Below are 22098 nucleotides of genomic sequence, written 5' to 3'. Positions count from 1 at the left end.
ATGGCGTCCCACGTCGTTGGATATCCTCGCATCAGCCACAACAGGGAGATGAAGTTTGCCTTGGAATCATTCTGGCATGGAAAGAGCACCGCCGAGGATTCGCTGGAAGCCGGGGCTCATCTCAAGTCATCCATCTGGAAGCAGATGGCCGCCGTTGGCATCAAGTATATTCCCAGCGACACCTTCTCATACTATGATCAGGTGCTCGATGCCACCGCGATGCTCGGTGCTGTTCCTCCCAAATATGGTTGGAATGGTGGCAAGATCGGGTTTGACATTTACTTCTCGATGGCCAGAGGAACCGCCTCTGTCCCTGCTATGGAGATGACCAAGTGGTTCGACACCAACTAGTAAGGACGACAGATCTTAGACAAGTTAGCGAGTAGAAATTAATTTTGTATTGATGATTAAACTTAACCCATCCATCTCATTTTTGGTCTAGCCACTACACCGTCCCTGAATTATGCCCTGATGTCAACTTCTCTTACGCTTCTCGCAAGGCTGTCACCGACTACAAGGAGGCCCAGAAGGTAAAACGCTGGTCTTATTATTGTTTTCTTCGTTCTCAACAGCCCATTCGATTGGGTTGTTGTTTGTCGTTTAATTTTCGTATGTCTTTATCAGCTCACATGTTTTTGTCTTCCTGCGGCCGTTGCATAATCTTAGCATTATCTAAAGCATAATCTTCCCATCTACAGGTAAGATAATGAACTCCTCTCTCGCAGTTTTCATTTGCTCGTGTTTGAATACGTTTCTGACTATTGGGATTATCGGATTCCCAAAACCGGATTCGACACTAAATTGAACTCCTAAAATGAATGCGGAAGATGAGCCCGGGAAATTCACATGTATCACCGATCCTAAAGCACACCACGGAATTGAGCGTACCTTGTTAACCACAGATTAAACACCGACGCCGATAAGAGGAAGAGAAAAACGATCACGTTCGATCCGATGACGTCAATTGGCATTGAAGGGAAGACGGCGTCGCCTCTTGCGCATTGTTTTTCTTTTGGAGGGAGAGAGGGAGAGGAACGTACGTTATGCCAAAAGGTGTGTTCCTTCCTCTCTTTTTCTCCTTTTATACGTCCCTCAACAGAAAGGAACGTACCCCTTCATCCATGGGCTCTAATCTTGTAGGCCGAGCTTTTAGGCCCAACATGGGCGGACAGGCCAACTTAGGCCCATCACATAAAACCATCATCTCCCACTCGCACATGGTGAGCTGAACATGATTCTCTTTACCTCTCTTCAACATTCATACCGGTGAATAATCCGTGCGACTAGCATACTTTGAGAGCTCGTTGCCATACATCTGTTAGGAATATATAGCAGCTCATAATGGGCATCACACTCTGAGTAGATTTAGTATGCAGTACCCTAGATCGATCGATCACATTTATATCTCTCTTGATCTCTCTTAAACAATGATATATATATATATTGTATTCACAATTATGATTATCTCAAAGACAGTCATAATTTGTTAACCAATGAATACAAAACTACAATGTGATTCTCCAAATTCGATCTTCCTCTTTCCTTCAAACTCTCAATTTCAGTTCAGCTTGCTTTTCTAGAAATGTCCCATTAGATCGAATCAACTCATGACCATTGACAACATCCTAAAATAGCAAACACTAAATAGAAATCTTGAGAGTAAGTAAAAGTCATGAGGGCACTAAAATTAAGGAACTCTTTTCCTCAAGAGTCTCACACGACATAAAAGTTGAGATCAAAACTTTTGCCACTCTTATTGGTCGTTTCATGCATACGTAGTATGAAATACGTATTACGGTATTAACTCTTTTCCCATGGAGCGTATGTCTACACCTTCAATACCCTACGGATGATAGTTTAGACATACCCAAAGTCTAACTTGAGTTCACATATCTACTCATTCACAAAATTCATCAGAACTCACATCTGGCATCATAGACAGATAAAGTAAAATATGTGGGTTATTTTACTTTCGGACATAGTAAGTATTATGTCATCATCTTAACACTCAGTTAAGGCGACATACGTATTTTAAGCTTGAGCTCTCGATTATCACCTAGATAATAAGCTTAAAAACAGTCTCATCTCTATTTATCACATAGTTAAAGAGGCGATTACCCGTGTGAGTGGGCTAATCTTATATCTGTCAAACATACTTTCTCAACTTAAAGTAATGCACTAAGCATTAAGATACATAAAGATCAAACAAAGATTCATAGGCATTAATGATGAAAAACACAAATTCATCAAATGTGAACACTTTAGGGAAATTACAATTCAGTACATCAGACTCTACGCAATCCTGGAAATTTCATATGGCCACAAAATACATCTCTAGGTATTGGCTTTGTCATAGAATCTGCTACCATTCTATGCGTAATATGAACTGTAGGTTCACATCTTTTCGTGCAATCATATCTTTGACAAAAATTATACTTGGTATCTATATGTTTGGTATTGCCATGATATTTTGGATTTTTGGTGTACGCTTTTGCTGCTTGGCTATCACAGTTAACCAACAATGAATCTGCAGCACTTCCAATAACACCTAAATGATCCAATAATCTCTTAAGCCAAACACTTTCTTATACTACTGCTGAGAATGCTACGAACTCAACTTCCATCGTTGACAAGGCTATACACGTTTGTTTTTTTACTGCTCCAACATATGGCGCCATTATTTAGTAAGAAAACAAATCCAAAGATAGATTTTCTTTCAACTAAATCTTCTCTCCAATCAGCATCAGAATAGCCTTAGAGTCGCAGATCTTTTCCTTAATAACTCAACGTATAATTTAGTAGTCCCCTTTAGATACCTCAGTATTTTCTTAACGGCCTTCCAATGTGCTGGACCTGGGTTGGATTGGTAACTACTCACCATTCCAACTGCAAAACATATGTCAGGTCTTGTACATATCATAGCGTACATCAAGCTCCCAACAGCACTAGCATAAGGAACATGTTTCATTTGTTCATTCTCGTGTGGAGTCATTGGACACAATCAATCTGTGGCTCAATCCTTCACTTTTTGCAATAGGAGTATCAATGGGTTTACAATCTTGCACACGAAATCGTTTAAGAACCTTATTTAAATATGTTTCTTGAAAGAGATAACGATCTCTTCGAACGATCTCTTGAAATTTTAACTCCAAGAATGTATGCAGCCTCACCCATATCCTTCATCTCAAAGTTGGAAGACAACCAACTCTTGACAGTATTAACAAACTCCATATTGCTTCCGACAATTAGTATATCATCAACATATAATGATATGATGACAAATTGATCTTTGGATCTTTTGTTATATACACAATGATCCTCATCTATCATTGTAAAATCATATGCCATTATGGCATTATGAAAACGTATATACCATTGTCTCGATGACTGCTTAAGGCCGTATATCGATCTCAAAAGTCGACATACATTTTCTTCTTGGCCTTTCACTATGAAACCAACAGGTTGTTCCATATATATTTATTCCTCTAATTCTCCATTGAGGAAAGCAGTCTTTACATCCATTTGATGTAACTTAAGATCTATACTAGCAACTATTGCTAGAATTATGCGAATCGAGGTAAATCTTACTACAGGAGAAAATGTTTCTTCATAATCAATTCCTTCCTGTTGATTTACCCCTTCGCCACAAGGCGAGCCTTATGCCTTTCTATCAAACCATTAGATTTTCGCTTTATTTTGAGAACCCACTTGTTCCCAATAGCTTTGCGTCCTTTTGGAAGATCAACCAGTTTCCAAACTTGGTTTGACTTCATTGACTCCATCTCCTCTTCCATTGCATAAATCCATTTCTCCTTACTAGCGCAATCCAGAGCCTCATTAATATTTCTTGGCTCTTCCTCATCTTGCGGAGCAATCATAAAAGTTACCCCTTCAATGTCAAAACGTCGACAGGGAATACTTCGGCGACTTGTTCGCCGTATGAGAGATTGTACACTTTGCATATCATTCCCCATTATGCTCCCACTTGGATTAGATAATGATGATGTCGTCTCATCATATAGTTGTAATTGAGAATGAGTTGAATTCAATTCATCACTTCTCATATTACTCCCACTTGGACGAACTCCACTAATATCATTATCTTGATCCAAGGTTTCAAATAGGGAGTAATTTTCTCTTATTTCTCCCTTCTTAGGAAATTCATCCTCTAAGAATGTGACATTCCGTGATTCAAATTCAGTTATACTCACACTTTCTTACTCACCTATGAACACGTATTATTTCAAGTGTTCGGAGTATCTCATTAAAATACTCTTCTTTCCTTCGGGACCCAATTTCCCAAAATTGTGAGAGGACTCACGAGTATAGGCAGCACAACCCCATGACTTAGGAAAATTTAAGTCTAGTTTTCTACCTATCCATAACTTATATGGAGTGGAAATAACTGATTTGGAAGGCATCCGGTTAAGTATATAGGCAGCAGTTAACAACGCATCACTCCAAAAAGTTATAGGTAAGTTAGCATGTGTCACCATGGATCTAACCATTTTCAGTAGGGTTCTGAATCTTCTTTCCGCAACACCATTTTGTTGAGGAGTATATGAAATAGACAACTGTCTTTCTATTCCTTTTCATCACATAATTTCTTGAACTTATTAGATAAATATTCTCGACCTCGATCGGATTTTAATACTTTTATTTTCTTACCTAATTGATTTTCTACCAAGTTCATAAACCTTTTGAAACAACTTAATGCTTCATATTTATGAGAAATCAAATAGACATATCTGAATTGAGTATAATCATTTATAAAAGTGATGAAATAAACAGCCACATGCCTTCCTCTTACATTCATTGCACCACATATGTCAGAATGGATTAAATGTAGAGGAAATTCAGCTTTTTTACATTTTCCAAATGGTTTCCTTGTCGTTTTCCCTACTAGGCAATGCTCACATATTAGCAAATCGCCTTTTTCAATGTTGCCCAACAAGCCCTCTTTGGCCAGTCTATTCATATGTTGTTGGCCAATATAACCAAGTCTAGCATGCCACACATTCACATCATTATCAAATGAAGTAAGAGATGTGAGAAGGGAATAACAAACATTTGCATTAACATAGTCAATATCTAATACAATGAAACCATCTAGAAAATAACCACAAGCATAGTAGTTTGTATCCAAATACAAATCTACACCTCTATTATGAAAGTTCATATTTAAAATTAAGTTTAACCAACACAAAAAAAGACACTTAATTTCGACAAATCTCCGGAGCATATAGAACATCATGTAGGAGCAAGGTGCGTCCACCACGCATGTTCAATTGGCATGTGCCAATCCCTTTTAACTTCAGCTGGGAGTTATTTCCCACATAGATCCACTTAGTTCCAGTTGGTATTCGTTGGAATTCCACGAAGGATTCTCTATCCTTCGCTACATGGTCTGTCGCTCTTGAATCTACAGTCCACAAAGGATTGGATTCAACCAATAATACAGAACTTGACACATAAGTAAAGTTCTCAAATGTACAAGAGTTGTTTACATTTTTCGGCTCACAACAGTTGCGAGCATAGTGACCTTTCTTGTCACAATTGTAACACCTCACCCTTGACATTTTCTTCATTTGAGGACGTTTTCCTCTCTTGTGTTGGTTAACTCTTGATTTCTTGCAATAAGGACTTGATCATTTGCATTCTCACATATTGAACGAATCAATACGCTTGCGCTTAGAGCTCAAAGCCCTTTTTGAGCTAGAACCTGCATTGCAAATATCTATTTTCGGCTCAAATGCCGTTATGCGGTCCTCTACTAGCTCAAGGCGGCGCATGGCATCCTCAAGATCTTCCATAATTTGGTCAAAAGCTTCTAGTGCTTATTGCTTTTCCAACACATATTGAATATTCATATTCAATATTTCACAATTGTTGCTGTTCATATCAGCAATTACGTTCTTAGTTGCTGAAACCATCGATATGAACACATCAAACATATATGCATGAATAATTAATGCCTATCATTTATACATTCACTTTGCACAGACTCATCATATCAATGAACAATTTCAAGTAAGGTTTCAGAATTAAAAGGTCACTATGTTTCAAATCATCCTCCAAAAATCCTAACTTAAAACTATTATTAATATAATTGTCTTATGCAAAATAAATTCTATGAAGTTACAAAAACTTCTATGAACCACCCACAGCAGTCAACAATAACATAAAGCAAATAATATTTGACATCTAATAGAATAATAATGCTTTCACATAATACAATTATCAATTACACTAAGCAATATATACAGAGGAAAAATATCAACATAGAAAGAGATATTCATACTCAAAAACATCTCAAACTAATCTAAGAAATAAATAGGGAATGTTCCTTCTAATCTATCAGTCAAAATATCTGAGAAATTTGAAGGCACATTTGCCAACCATGAAAAAACTTTTGGAGAGCTTTCATGTTGCCTCTAAGGCGCATTGACTCTGAGCCATGTGACGCTCAATCTAAGGGTTGGAGTTTTGGTTAACTCAATCCCATAATACTCTCTTACAAAAGCTACCACTAGCCTTCTATAACCTGGGACCACGTTGACCTCCCATAACCGATCTAACACTGCTTGCCATTCAGGTGGAAGAGTGTTCATCAAAGCCGACACCTTCTCAAAATCCAGCATAAGATAACCATTCCGAGATGATTTCTTGTATCATCGATTGACCACGACCACGTGTGATACTAAATCACCGTCATCGATGACGTCATCCCAGCAGTTACCGACCGTTGGGTGACGTTATGATGACGTCATCACGCGTCGGTTCGCCGACCGGTGCGTGCCAATTCGCCGGCCGGCGGCGTCGCGCACGTGCCGGTTTGCCGACCGACACGTGTGGCACACGTGCTGGCCGAGCTAGTGCTTCAGGCGCGTGGCACCCACGCGCAGCGGCTTCTGGCCACGCGGGTGGGCTTGTCCGGCGTCTCCCGACAGTGGTCGACCCATCGACGGACTTGTCTCAACGAGTTCTTTCACCTTATGCCATCAGAAATTGATTTCGACTTACGAAAACTCGAAAAAATGGATGAATAGTGCTCGGGTGTCGGGATTTTGCGCCCCGATCCGTGTCGGCCAATTATTTTCACGAAAAATCAATCAAAAAACAATCATAAACATGAAAGGGGTCGGGAAAACATGAAATAGGGCTCTGATACCAATGTTGGGATTATTGGATTCGACACTAAATCGAACCGCTAAAACGAATGCGGAAGACAAGCCCGGGAAATTCACATGTATCACCGATCCTAAAGCCCACTATGGAATCGAGCGTACCTTGTTAGCCACAGATTAAACATCGACGCCGATAAGAGGAAGAGAAAACGATCTGTTCGATCTGATGACATCAATTGGCCTTGAAGGGAAGACGGCTTTGCCTCTTGCGCACTTGTTTTTTTCTTTTGGAGGGAGAGAGGGAGAGGAACGTACGTTATGCCAAAAGGTGTGTTCCTCCTTCTTTCTTTCTCCTTTATACGTCCCTCCAACAGAAAGGAACGTGCCCTTCATCCATGGGCTCTAATCTTGTGGGCCAGGTTTTTAGGCCCAACATGAGCAGATGGGCCAACTTAGGCCCATCACTGACCAATGATAATATCATGCAGGGAAGTTGTACCCGAACTTAAGGCTGTTGGTGCTTCATGGATTCACTTTGATGAGCCCACCCTTGTCATGGATCTTGATTCTCACAAACTGCAAGCATTTACTGAAGCATACTCGGAACTAGAATCATGTCTTTCTAGCGTGAATGTTGTCGTTGAGACATATTTTGCTGATGTTCTTGCTGAGGCATATAAAGTTCTTACTTCCCTATAAAAGGCGTCACTGGATTTGGATTTGATTTGGTTGATGGAACCAAGACCCTTGATTTAATCAAGGGTGGCTTCCCCACAAACAAGTATCTCTTTGCTAGAGTTGTTGATGGTAGGAACATCTGGGCCAATGATCTTGCCGGATCGCCCAGTACCTTGCATGTTCTCGAGAGCATTGTGGGAAAAGGTACTACTTCCTGCATATGTTATTTCCAAATAGTGTTTTTTGATGATCTGTTTGTCATTTATGCTTAAGTTGATATCTAATAGATCTCATTTATCTATAGACAAACTTATGGTCTCCACCTCCTGCTCTCTTTTGCACACTCTTGTTGACCTAGTTAATGAGACCCAGTTAGATGAGGAAATCAAGTCATGGTTTGCATTTGTTGCTCAGAAGGTCGTTGAAGTCATTGCCTTAGCCAAAGCATTGGCTGTACAAAAGGATGAGGTACAATTTGTTGTCTCTCTGTTAAAGATGATGCTGAAAAGCAGCATAGCATGCCCACGCGGTCCTTGTTGCTACTAGGTGGTCTTAACAGTGGTGGTAATCCACATTATTAGCTTGTTTTCTAGAATTAGTTGCTTTTGCTCTATGTCGATTTGTCATCAGCAGGAACCAATGCGGTTACCTTGTCGTGGGTCACTTTAATTAGGCTATACAGAGCTACATACATATGGCAACAACTGTGTAAATACAGTCACTAGGATGCAAAGTTAATTTAATCTAGGCCTGTTAATTAGCACCTTTAGGGTGTTTTTCAAGTATAATGTTCAATTTCCAAAGCATTGATTACTAATGTTGTGAGAGAGTATTTCAATGCTTATCGCCAATGGCTCGTTTTCAGGCATTCTTCTTAGCTAATCTTCTTTGCTCAAGCATAAAAAAAAGTCCTCTCCAAGAATCACAAACGAAGTTGTCCAAAAGGCTGTATGTTCCCCTGCTAAGTTACCCTTCATTTTTTATGCGTTCCTAAAATAGCAATTAGAATTATATTATTGGTGTCTTGAACTCATGATATCCTCGTCTCTCTCAGGCTGCTACATTGAGGGGCTCTGATCATCGCCATGCCACAACTGTGAGTGCTAGACTTGGTGCTCAGCAAACGAAGCTTAATTTGCCAGTCATCCCAACAACCATCATTGACTCCTTCCCTCGACTCGAGGAACTCGGAAGAATTCATTTTGAGTACAAGGACAAAAAGTGAGTAAACTAGATCTTTCTTTTCCAATTAAACAATGATGGATGTGACACAAGGCCGTTATACTTTTCATTATGACCCTCATTGGTCGTCTGACTCCACTTCGTTATAGGATCTCCGAGGAAGAATATGTTAAGGCCATCAAGGAGGAAATTAACAAAGTTGTCAAGCTTCAAGAGGAGCTTGACATAGATGTCTTGGTTCATGGGGAGCCTGAAGTAAAACAGTCTTTGAATTTGGCATTGTAATTAAGACAAACTATGTTGGATAAATAGGTAGCATCTTATGAACTATGTTTTCTTTCTTTAACATCTTGATCTGGATGTTTCCAATATAGAGGAGCGGTATGGTTGAATACTTTGCGGAGCAATTGTCAGGTTTTGCTTTCACCATTAACAGGTGGGTGCAATCTTATGGATCTCATTGTGTGAAACCACCCATCATCTATGGTGATGTGAGCCGCCCCAAGCCAGTGATTGTCTTTTGGTCCACCACAGCCCATAGTATGACTACTCGCCTGATGAAGGGAATTCTTATAGGCCCTATTACCATTCTCAACTGTTCCTTTGTCCAAAATGACCAACCCAGGTATGGAAGAAAGTGACCTTTGTGTGTACATGGGATATATAAAAGAACAAAATTTTTATTTTTCCTTTTGGGACTAGAATAATAATATTTAGGGCCTGCATGGTAACGTTTCTATTTCTCCCGACTTCTGTTCTTTTGTTCCCGAAACAAAAAAGAACGTAAATCTGTTTGATAACGCCAACTTATTTTTCTATTCCCCGGAATAGAAAAATGGTTGGGAATAGATTTGGAATAGAAACAAGAAAAAGAAAAGAAAAAGAAGTAGTTTCTTATTCGGGAACATTTTTTTCTTTTCAATTTTTCTTTGTTCTTCTTTATTGTTGCGGCCATCGTTGACCACCGCCAACCATCTCGCCACCTCTTGTCACCCGCCGCCATCGACGGTAGCCAAACGCCAGCGCCGGTCGCGTCGCTTGTAGCCCACCGGCCACGCCCATAGCCCACCGGGCCGACGATCGCCACCATTCACCGGTAGCCTGCCATCGCCAACCGCCACACAATCGCCACACGATCGCGCCTACCACCGCCCACGCCCATAGCCCACCGGGCCGACGATCGCCACCATTCGCCGGTAGCCTCCGCCATCGCCAACTGCCACACGATCGCCACACGATCGTCGCCGCCACCGCACGACAGCCAACCATCGTTGCCTACCACCGCCGCAGGACTACCGCCCACAGCCCACCGGCTAATGCCCCCTCCCACAGTCAATGGGCTATGAGCGGCAATCCCGTGGCAGCCGATGGCGACGGTCGGCGGTCGTGCGACAATCATGCGGCGGTCGTGTGGCGGTCATGCAACGTTCGTGTGACGTTCGTGCGGCGGCAAGTGGCGGTTGGCAGATCGTGAGTAAGAAGAAAAACAAATAAATACAAAAATTTATAAATTTTTACTAAACGCAATTCTATTCTTTTTCTTTTTCAAGAATGACAATTTTGTATAGTTACTAAACACTTTATTTTACTCAGAAATTGTTCCAATAGTAGAAATAGAAAATAACTATTTCTAAAAAGAAATAGTTCCCCGGAATAGAAACGTTGCCATACGCACCCTAAAATTTTCGGTGAAAAAAATAGGACCAAAAGAAATCGAAAGATGTCATGGCTTAATTCCAACAGCTTCATTCAACAATAAAACATAATGTTCTCCACCTGCTCCTTAACCTCAATCTGACCAAAATTGGCAACAGGCTTCATGTCCTCTATGTAATACCTCCCTCGAAAGGCTGCTAAATGGGGATAATAAACGGGGGCATTGCAGGATGCATAAAACATCAAATGAGGAGTAAAAAATTTAAAAATTCAATAAGGAAAAGGTCCATGGAGAAAGATAACAAATCTTGACCTAACCTTATGAGACCGAGGTTGTGCATCAGGCACATCCGTGGAGTTCAAAGATAATAATAAGTTATGATCCATAAAATAAATATTGGTAATGAGGTTAATCAATTAGAAAGGCAACAAAATACTTATGTGTAGCACAAATTGTTAGTGAGGGTTTGGAGAGCATCGGCAGAGAAGTCGTTCTCATCGAGTAATATGTGATAGTGCAACGATCTACTAGTGACCTACACAAAAAGAGAGTTCGATCGGTGTGTTTTGCCAAACGTAAAGGAGATGGGCGTCACCTTAAACCCAGCATGGTGAGTGAGGTAAAAATTGAATTCAGTAGAGTGACAAATAATAGTATCAACAATATTACCTGATAAAACATACTAAAATTTTAAACTACTCAAAAGCTTATTGACTCTGGTAAATTAATAAGAAAAGTATCATACCATGTAGTATGTTGCCTTTGAATAGATTTTCTCTTTTATTAGCAGGAAAGAGGAGAGTATGGTGCCTCTTTTGCACCACAATGAAGGTAATTTTTGGCTCAAAATTAAGTGAATCACAAGCCTATGACAAAACCAACTCAAGTTGTAATTGGAAAAAATGACTCTAATCTACTTAAAAGGAATGATGATGAGCAAATATTCTATGGACCTATTCCCCATTGAAGTACCTAGCGAATCGCCTTCATTTCATTGAGAATGACTTCAGAGAATTGACTATCTAAGACTCCATCCCTATCGTGATGATCAAACTTCAATTGCAATGACAAAACAAAGCTATCTACTTTGGCACAACAATAAAGTACAACACTACAATATTATCCTCTCGACTTTAAGCCTAGTTTATCTATTGAAGGCCTAAAAAAGAAACTCCCTACAAGATAACTTGAAAGTGAGGTGGGGGAAAGCATAAACTTAATATATTAATGAAAGGCACGAAAGAAAACAAATAGGACATTACCTTATCATTCCCCATTTTTCCCCTCCGGGGTCCATTTTGGGCTGTGCAAATTTGTAGTGTTTCCTAATCGATGAGCCTAGTAGAAAAAAGGGCTCTATATTTCGTTGCCTCTCGTCGCCCACTGGCCACTACCCACAGCCCATCAGCCAATGATCGCCACCATCCGCCAGCAGCCCATTATCGCCAACTGTCACACAACCGCCACACGATCGTTGCTTGTCACCGCACAACAGCTGACCATTCCTACCGACCCTTTGCCCGGCAGATTGCTACCCATAGCCCATCGACTGTCGCCCCCTCACACAGCCGATGGGTCAGGCGACAATCCAGCAGCGGTAGTCGACGATGATGGTTGGCGATCGTCTTGTGGTCGTGTGACGATAGTGCGGCGATCGTGCAACGTTCGTGCAATGGTCGTACGACAGTCGTGCAACGTTCGTGCAGTGGTCGTGCGGCAGCAAGCGGGTCAACGGTCCGTGAGTAAGAAGAAAAAACAAATAAATACAAAAATTTAGAAATTTTTACCAAACGCATTTCTATTCTTTTTCTATTCCAAGAATAAAAATTTTGTATTACACCTTATTATACTTAGAAATTGTTCACGGAGTAGAAATAGTTCCCCGGAATAAAAATATTACCATGCGCACCCTTATTTCATAGATTCCAAACTTGCTATCAAATCGCCTTGGCCATCAAGGACGAAGTCGAGGATCTTGAGAAGGCAGTGATTAATATTATTCAAATTGATGAGTTAGCTTGGAGAAAGGGTCTACCACTAGGAAAGCTTGGTTTAATCCCCGACTTTATATTCGAGACTCATAAACACAATGGGGTCAAGCTTGCGCTCAAGATCTTTATTATTGCTGCTGCCGAGCTCGCACCCGACTTGTCGAAGCTAAAAAAGAAAAGTTTGAGTAACTTACTCGTCAAGTAATTCTTCTTGCACACATGGGTGTATTGCCATGATATTATTGATCCAAGAGGTGTGTTTCTTTATGAAATGTGAGGAGTCATGGTCCTAGTCCATTTTGGGCTGTGCAAATTTGTAGCGTTTCCTTTTCGGTGAGCCTAGTAGGAAAAAGGGCTCTATATTTCGTTGCCTCTCGTCGCCCACTGGCCACTACCCACAACCCATCGGCCAACGATCGCCACCATCCGCCGGGAGCCCGCTATCGCCAACTGTCACACAACCGCCACACGATCGTTGCTTGTCGCCGCACGACAGCTGACCATTCCTACCGACCACTGCCGCAGGATTGCTACCCATAGCCCACTGACCGTCACCCCCTCACACAACCGATGGGCTATGGGCGACAATCCAGCAGCAGTAGTCGACGATGATGGTTGGCGATCGTGCTGTGGTCGTGTGACGATAGTGCGGCGTCGTGCAACGTTCGTGCAGCGGTCGTGCGGCGGTCATGCCACGTTCGTGCAGCGGTCGTGCAAGTAGCAAGCGGGTCAATGGTCCGTGAGTAAGAAGAAAAAACAAATAAATACAAAAATTTAGAAATTTTTACCAAACGCATTTCTATTCTTTTTCTATTCCAAGAATAAAATTTTTGTATTACACCTTATTATAATTAGAAATTGTTCCCGGAGTAAAAATAGAAGAAAACTATTTCTGAAAAAGAAATAGTTCCTCGGAATAAAAACGTTGCCATGCGCACCCTTATTTCACAGATTCCAAATTTGCTATCAAATCGCCTTGGCCATCAAGGACGAAGTCGAGGATCTTGAGAAGGCAGTGATTAATATTATTCAAATTGATGAGTTAGCTTTGAGAAAGGGTCGCCACTAGGAAAGTCTCGAACAATCTTTATACTTGGATTGGGCTGTCCACTTTTAGAGTCACTCACGTGGTGTTAAGGATACTACCTAGGTTCCTTCATAGCTCCATTTCTTGTCTTCTTTATATATATGTAAGAAGATATGTTTCCCATGTATACTGATTTCACTTGGTGGTTGTTATTGATTGGCAAATCCACACTCACTTGTGCTACTCCCACTTCAACGACATCATCCTCTCAATCATTGACATGGATGCCAACATCATCATAAGGGAGAACTCTAGCTTTGATGAGAAGCTCCTCTCAATTTTTCACAAGGAGTCCAAGTATGGTGCTGGGATTGGCCCCAATGTCCGTGACATCAACTGTCTCATGATACCTTCAGCTGAAGAGATTGCTTGAGAGAACCACCAAGATGCTCACAACAAATGTATCATGGTTTAATCCCGACTTTATACTCGAGACTCATAAACACACCGGGGTCAAGCTTGCGCTCAAGATCTTTGTTGCTACCGCGAGCTCCTCCGCACCCGACTTGCCGAAGCTAAAAAGAAAAGTTTGAGTAACTTACTTGTCAGTCAATTCTTCTTGCACACATGGGTGTATTGCCGTGATATTATTGATCCAGTAGGTTTGTTTCTTTATGAAATGTGAGGAGTCATGGTCCTGGTCCGTTTTGGGCTATGAAAATTTGTAGTGTTTCCTTTTCAGTGAGCCTAGTAGAAACAAGGGCTCTATATTTCGTCGCCTCCCGTTGCCCACCGGCCACCACCCACAGCCCATCGGCCAATGATTGCCACCATCCACCGGCAGCTCGCTATCACCAACTGTCACACAATCGCCACACGATCTTTGCTTGTCGCCGCACGACAGCTGACCATTCCTACCGACCGTTGCCACAGGATTGCTGCCCATAGCCCACCGACCGTCGCCCCTCACACAGCCGATGGGCTGTGGGCGACAATCTAGCAGCGGTAATCGACGACGATGGTTGGCGATCGTGCTGTGGTCGTGTGACAATCGTGCGGCAGTCATGCAACGTTCGTGTAGTGGTCGTGCGGCGTCGTGCAACGTTCGTGCAGTGATCGTGCAACGGCAAGTGGGTCGGTGGCCAAGCGGGTGACGATCCATGAGTAAGAAGAAAAACAAATAAATACAAAAATTTAGAAATTTTTACTAAATACATTTCTATTCTTTTTCTATTCCAAGAATAATTTTTTTGTATTACACCTTATTATAATTAGAAATTGTTCCCGGAATAAAAATAGAAAAAAACTATTTTTGAAAATAAATAGTTCCTTGGAATAAAATTATTGCCATGCGCACCCTTATTTCATAGATTCCAAACTTGCTATCAAATCACCTTGGCCATCAAGGACGAAGTCGAGGATCTTGAGAAGGCAGGGATTAATATTATTCAAATTGATGAGGTAGTTTTGAGAAAGGGTCTGCCACTGAGAAAGTTTGAACAATCTTTATACTCGGATTGGGCTGTCCACTCTTTTAGAGTCACTCACTATGGTGTCAAGGATACTACCCAGGTTCCTTCATAGCTCCATTTCTTGTCTTCTTTATATATATATATATGTAAGAAGATCTGTTTCCCATGTATACTGATTTCACTTGGTGGCTATTATTGATTGGCAGATGCACACTCACTTGTACTACTCCCACTTCAACGACATCATCCTCTCAATCATTGACATGGATGCCAACATCATCACAAGGGAGAACTCTAGCTTTGATGAGAAGCTCCTCTCAATTTTTCACAAGGGAGTCCAGTATGGTGCTGGGATTGGCCCCAATGTCTGTGACATCAACTGTCTCATGATACCTTCAGCTGAAGAGATTGCTGAGAGAACCACCAAGATGCTCACAACAAATGTATCGTGGTTTAACCCTGACTTTGTACTCGAGACTCATAAACACACTGGGGTCAAGCTTGCGCTCAAGATCTTTGTTGCTACTGCCGAGCTCCTCTGCACTCGACTTGCCGAAACTAAAAAAGAAAAGTTTGAGTAACTTACTCGTTAGTCAATTCTTCTTGCACACATGAGTGTATTGCCGTCATATTATTGATCCAGTAGGTGTGTTTCTTTATGAAATGTGAGGAATCATGGTCCTGGTACTCTATCTCCCCCCCCCCCAAAAAAAAAAAAAAAAAAAAAAAAAGGAAAAAAAAAAAAAGAAAATGTTGTGTGTGTTTAGGAGAGAGGATGGCAAATGAATAAATTATTATTTACATCTTGTGCATCAACGTCGTTCTTTTCACTCACTTTTATGGGTATTTTCCCTCCGAAAGAGACTTTCCTGCTGTTTCATATGAAAACACTTCTGATATCTGCTGCCGAATGCGTTAGCTGCTTAAAGCTAGCTTGTCTATGGATGAACATTTCATCTATCAAATATATCGGTTGCAGCACTGAGTGCTGAGTTTGAATGAGGATGAGAATGGGCAGCGCAATATACTCGACTTGATGTGCTGCAGTGCAAAACTCTAAATTTTGAGTTGCTGTATGAGCTCCGTTGATACTCTAGATAACAGACTCGCCACTGCAAAGGTTATGCTAAGTTAAAGCTTGTACTCATGGAATGGACTAATGATATGTTACGTTAAATTCAAAATAGCCGTTACATTCTTATGGTAACTTGTTTCTTTCGCCCCAGTCAAAAGCAAGGAGAGAAATAAGTCAGCTAATGTCAGTACCTTTTAAATTCGATCCGCTTGACCTCCTCTTAAAACATCTGCAAGGAAGGAACAAAAGAAAACAAATTTTGGATCCAGACGAGTAAATTCTCATTTATTCATCCACAGCTTTACTTGCCTCTTGAGTATATCCTTATTTGGACCACTCGACTACTACGAATCCATAGTAATCAACGCATAGAGGGTAATTATAGATTAGCATTCCTCGTAAAAACTTCATCCGAATCCACAAATATACAATCGGAGTCTTGTAAAATCTCTCTATTCAAAACTTAATCAGTCTAACAGGAAAAGTTAAAATCAGGATGGAAAAAGACATTTTTCCTACTCAAAGTTTTTTTTTTGGTCTGACTATTCAAAGTTGAATAGTGATAGGTCCTCGAATTTCCGTGGAAACACAAGCCGACTGACGTGGCCATTATTCATTTATAATTCTACCCCTTGCTGATAAATATGCAAGACGTGGAACCTCTATAAAATGGAACAATGCATCAACTTAGTCTTCAATTTCTTAAAAAATTTAGGGATAGACCTTCTCTTATAATATTGCAAGCACCCAATTAGGTGTTTGATCACCGCTTGATTGCTTGTCTAATGCACGCGATCCTTGTGGAACAGAACTTAAAGTAATTTGTTGGAAATAATGAAGTATCTGTTGCGTGATCTCACATCAATATGCCTCATGATAAACTGAAAGAAATTTTCTATGTAGAGTCTAATTGCGCTCTCTCCAATCTATCTAGTATTTTGAGATTTACGTACAACTTAGTAATGGCCAACGGGCCGTGCCGGCCCAGGAAAGGTATGGCCGACACGATTGGGCCCGTTCTGGTCCGGGTCCGTTAGGGAAAGAAGGTGTCTTGGGAATGCGTTTCGTTGGCTTTTTGCATTTTGGTCAATTACACCACGAAAGATCTTGATTAAACCCGCAACATACGCTTGCAATGCTCTCTGTGATTGCATGTATTCCCCAGATCCAACGAAAACGGGATTTTGAATCCTGCACCACTTGCTAACGATGATAAGCAGAGCAAGACCAAGAGGGAAAGTTCGAGTCTCCGTTTTACATCACTACATTCTGTATTCTGTCCGATTAGCATCGTGACTGAAGAGGTTAATCTCCTCTAATGCTTACAGTAATGCTTCGTATGTCCTTACTGAATAAAAATTGTGCGACTTGACGAAGGGCCATGACTAATGCCCTTGTAGCCAACAAAAAATCATGGTAATGATAATAAATATAATAATGAGGAACCAACCTCACTGTGGAAACGTTGATCTGGCATTGAATTTATCTTACCCATAGTTGTACACTTTGCCTAAAGTGTGATTTTACTATCGTCATGGGATCTTCATAATCGGCGTTGCCTGAGTCGATTTAGCTCGATCACAATATCGTGAAGCATGTGACAAGATGTAACCATAGTTGGTCTTAGCATTGGCTATAAAGTTTTATGATATTCTTCGCGGTTAAGTATTTATGATGGAATCTTGCCTTTGGTTTGTTAGACAGAAAGAGAGGGGGGAGGATGAATGTTGCTGAGACAAACGATCGAACATTAAAATAGACAGAATAAGAAAATAAATGGAATATCAAATTTATGAAATTTCGGTCGATGTGACTTACAATTACGGGAAGAGTAGAAAATAATTTTACTATAGATGTACAATAGAAATAACAACTATACTTGAATTACTCAAACATTTTTAATGTTTCTTAGGCTCCAATTGCATTAGTCCCACAATTTGTTACGAAATAATATCTTGATCTCATAAAGAATTACACAATCTCAATACAAAAAATATTTTCGCTAGAACACGGTGTAATTGAAGAGAAGCCTTGCCACTTTGCCCTCGCAGCACGGCACACCCCTACGCACGTCAACAACAGCCCGCACCCAAGAATGAAGATTGTACTATAATATACAAAAACGCAAAATGGAGTAACTGACTTCAATCATGGGAACTTATATTCCATGTGCAGAAGCCAAGTCCGGTCAATCGTGGAAACGTATATTCCATTACACTAATTGTTCTTTTGAATAAAAGCTCTTTTTCCGGAAACACTGAAGTAAAGGAAACCTTTTGGCAAGAAAAAGAAAGTCTCGTTCCTTTTGGTAAGAAAAATCCAGAAAAAATTATATGAATGATTCTTGTACTTTGACCTAATATGAAATATCTTTTTTAAGCTTTTAATTTTTTTTTAATATGGAATCTAAACTATTAGTGAATATTCAATTTAATCCCTAAATTATAGGGGTAAGTATGGTTTCAGGTAGAACCAAGAATTGGTCCAGTTCCAGGCTCCAATACATCTCGATCCACTTGGCGGTTCTATCTTTTAGAAACCGGAAATTGATGGTTTGCTCACTCTCCTTTTTAGGCCGTTCTTCCTTTTTGAAATATCCTCTTTAGTTTGTACTTTAAAAAAATCACCGCTTAACTTGATTATGAAGAGATCAATAGTGTTTCAAAGCTTGTTCGGATGCATTTAGCGAGCATTTCCATAAAGAAAGTTTTCATTTTTTATGCTCGATCATATAGTGTAATACATCGCAAGCAAAGTTTGATGTACCGAAGTTCGCAATCCTTTCTCTATTTAAAATCCTTTTTGTATCATACCCAAAAAAAAAAAAAAAAAAAAACCTTAGGTACATTAATAAGGCAACAATCTTGCTACATTCAAATAATTCATGTTTAATGTGGTGTTTTACATTAAGGATACATTTGATTGAAGGGAAATTGTTTTTCGACATTTGGATGTTTGAATGACGGAAAACGAATTGTTCTACCAAAAACATTTTTCATGAATTGAAAAATATAAATTTAGATTTTATGTTACGTGTTTTGAACTTTTAATTATTTATTTTACTTTGTTCATCTTTTACAAATTATTGCTATTGAAAAATGAGAAATTTTCATTTGTGTTGTTGCATTTGCTTTCATTTTGATTAACTAAAAAAAAGAAAAAAAAACTCGTTAGATCATGAAACCAATTCTAAAACCTGTGATAAGCTAGATTTTAGGTTCCAAGGCATATAGGATAAGTTCCAGATTCCACAAAATGAGGAAATTGTAAGAAATCTAAAACCGCTTACCCTTACTAGACTATATGAAGATATTAACTATTATCCTTCCATTAATTAAAGTTAACAAAATCATGGATCACTGAACTAAGATATTTATAATGAACATGTTAATGCCCTAATATATTTTTTCTTTTCTAAACTAGTAAATAAAAAAATAAAAAAGGCATACTGACTCATCTTTTTAAAAATAAAACTCAGCATATGATAACTCATGTTATCAAATAAGGTTTGATTTGTTGTCTAAGCGAGCCAAAGGACTATTTTGAATATTTATCGATAATTCATGAATCATATTGAATAAATTTAAAAATTTAAAGATGATATTATACATTGAGTACAAATTTAGAAATTATTAGTGTCATTCTCTCCAAAAATTGCGAAGGTTTCTCTAGGTCCCAACTTTCTTGCTGCAGCATCGACGCATGATCTTGAGGATCGATGGGACATAATCTGTGAATGAGACTGAAGGCGTGGCTTGGCAAATTGAGAAGGCCAATGTCTACGTTATGGTCGCCTCTCATTGGCCACCACAATGGAAGATGCTGGTGGGGACACCGGTCTGGTGACTATCTCCCCTGCTCATTAAGGGCAATGAAATGACCAAAAGAAATTATAAACAACAAGAATAACAACAGCGACAATGGCAACCTAGTGCATGAAGGAGCACGTTTAAAGTGGGCCCCCTCATCATTTATCCTCGATCTCTCTTGCGTTTATAATCTAGCGCGTGAGCATGCGTTCGGGTGTGGGTATCCTTGGAGTGTGAACCCGCCACGCCACCAACACCAGCCAACCTTCTATTCAAAATACTGTACAAAGATTCTTACAAAGATTTTTTCTCTCTTTCTTTTCCTTAAATATGTATTTGCTCTTCTATCATTTTGTCTTTGAAGATTCTTAAAGCAAGACTACGGATAACAAAACGGCAATACTTTTTCCAAGGGGTAAAGGACACCACATTAAGCAATGACATGTATAAATACAATCAATGGGATGTTTATGGGAAAAAAAAAGGGGAAAAAGAAAATGTGGATGCAATGGTTGGGAAGGAACTTGTGTCTTCACATGATCCAAATATCATATCATATTTATTGAATTTGGTTGGAGAGGTGGAAATGTTATTGTAGAAGTGATTGTTTTTGCGGATGGAGGCGCTGGGATTCTTGGTGCTGGTATGTATGGTCCATTTTGATGACTTTCCACAAATTGTAATCCATGCATGGATTGTACAAAGATTTTTCTCCTATATTTCCAGTAGATATAGTTAGATCCATTGTACATTTGTAGTCTAGAAATGAATTGCCTTTTGCGGAAGGATGCTCCTATGATGTGAACCATAATCATCTTTTTGATCTTGAAATATCACACTTCAAAAACTTTGAGTAGCATGCTCTCATACCAATTGATATGGCTATAATAGCAACTAACAAGGGGTGGTTGGTTGTTTTAAGAAAACTTAAACTCTTTAACGAAATATATGAGAATACGCTTTTGCAAAAGGAGATTAAGTATGCAGATGTAGTGATTTCTATTAGACATTTATTAAAAGAATTAAAGAGATGGTAGATATTACAAGACAAATTCCTAGTGGTTCAGCCTTCCGCTTGGCATACTTTACTCTCTCAACTCTAGTAGCCATGAACAAGACTTGAATTCATTAAGTAATCGCCGAGGTTTTACAGTTTGTAGACGGTGCTCCCACTTCAAGAAATTCAGAAGATGATTCTACAAGCACAAGCACCTCTTACAATCCTACAATCCCCTCTCCTCTCGCATAGAATTACAATCTAAAGACAAACACTGCATAAGCGAAGGCTAAGGTGGATGTTGCGACCCAGCGAGAATGCAAGTTCGGAATTTCCAGGCATCTTCAAAGTTACATTTGATCCGTTCATGTAGGCCTTTTGCTTGAGGTGAAATCAGCATGTTTTTCAACGTGCTGGAGTATGACCCCAAAAAAAAAAACGCGCTGGAGGATCGCACCTTTTCCCGCCGATAGAACGCTGGATTAATCAAATGTGCTGGTGGCGTGGTGCGTCCCCTGCCTATCACGTTTCTCGTTAATGGACTGCCTAAGTAATTCATCGAGTCCGACAGCTTGCGAGTAATCTTCTTTGTTCTTCCACAATGAATTTTATATAGGGGCAGTCCGGCAAAAGCATCGCTTTCATTTAGGTGCGCGCACGTACCCATAGGGAAAGCAACGGTGATTCGGTGACGATGGAAACTGCGATATGAGATAGAGAAAGAAGTTCATCTTTAATCTATCCTAGTCACGCCATATAATCATGATTCTTAATGGAGAGGCTATTCGAAATTTGAAGGGATTTCGATTTATCTCGAGCTTGTTTGTTTAGAGGATAATACTAGATCGCAACATAAAAATTGATTCATTGAGCAACATGTTTTGTTCATTAATATCATTACGAACCCTCCAGTCGGAAGTCCAATGCGGTGTACCCCACCATCGAAAACCTCCAGATGCCTCCGACCCGTTTTTAAAAATATTTGATGGTGGGGCTATAGAAGGACATTTTTTCTTTTGTCCAACCAACCGGAGGGGGAAGGAAAGAAAAGATCCTTTAGATATACGACGTATGGGGCGACGC

The 22098-nt window shown here is 40.0% G+C and overlaps 1 pseudogene; it reads left to right on the top strand.

The window, feature by feature from the left end:
- Positions 1 to 15754, top strand: LOC120289803 (annotated as a pseudogene).
- The last annotated feature ends 6344 nt before the right edge of the window (positions 15755 to 22098 follow it).

This window comes from Eucalyptus grandis, chromosome 11 (assembly GCF_016545825.1).
Source record: "Eucalyptus grandis isolate ANBG69807.140 chromosome 11, ASM1654582v1, whole genome shotgun sequence".
Classification (NCBI taxonomy): Eukaryota; Viridiplantae; Streptophyta; class Magnoliopsida; order Myrtales; family Myrtaceae; genus Eucalyptus; species Eucalyptus grandis.
The sequence above is the reverse complement of the archived record's forward strand: the minus strand, read 5'-3'. Positions and strand labels throughout refer to the sequence as shown.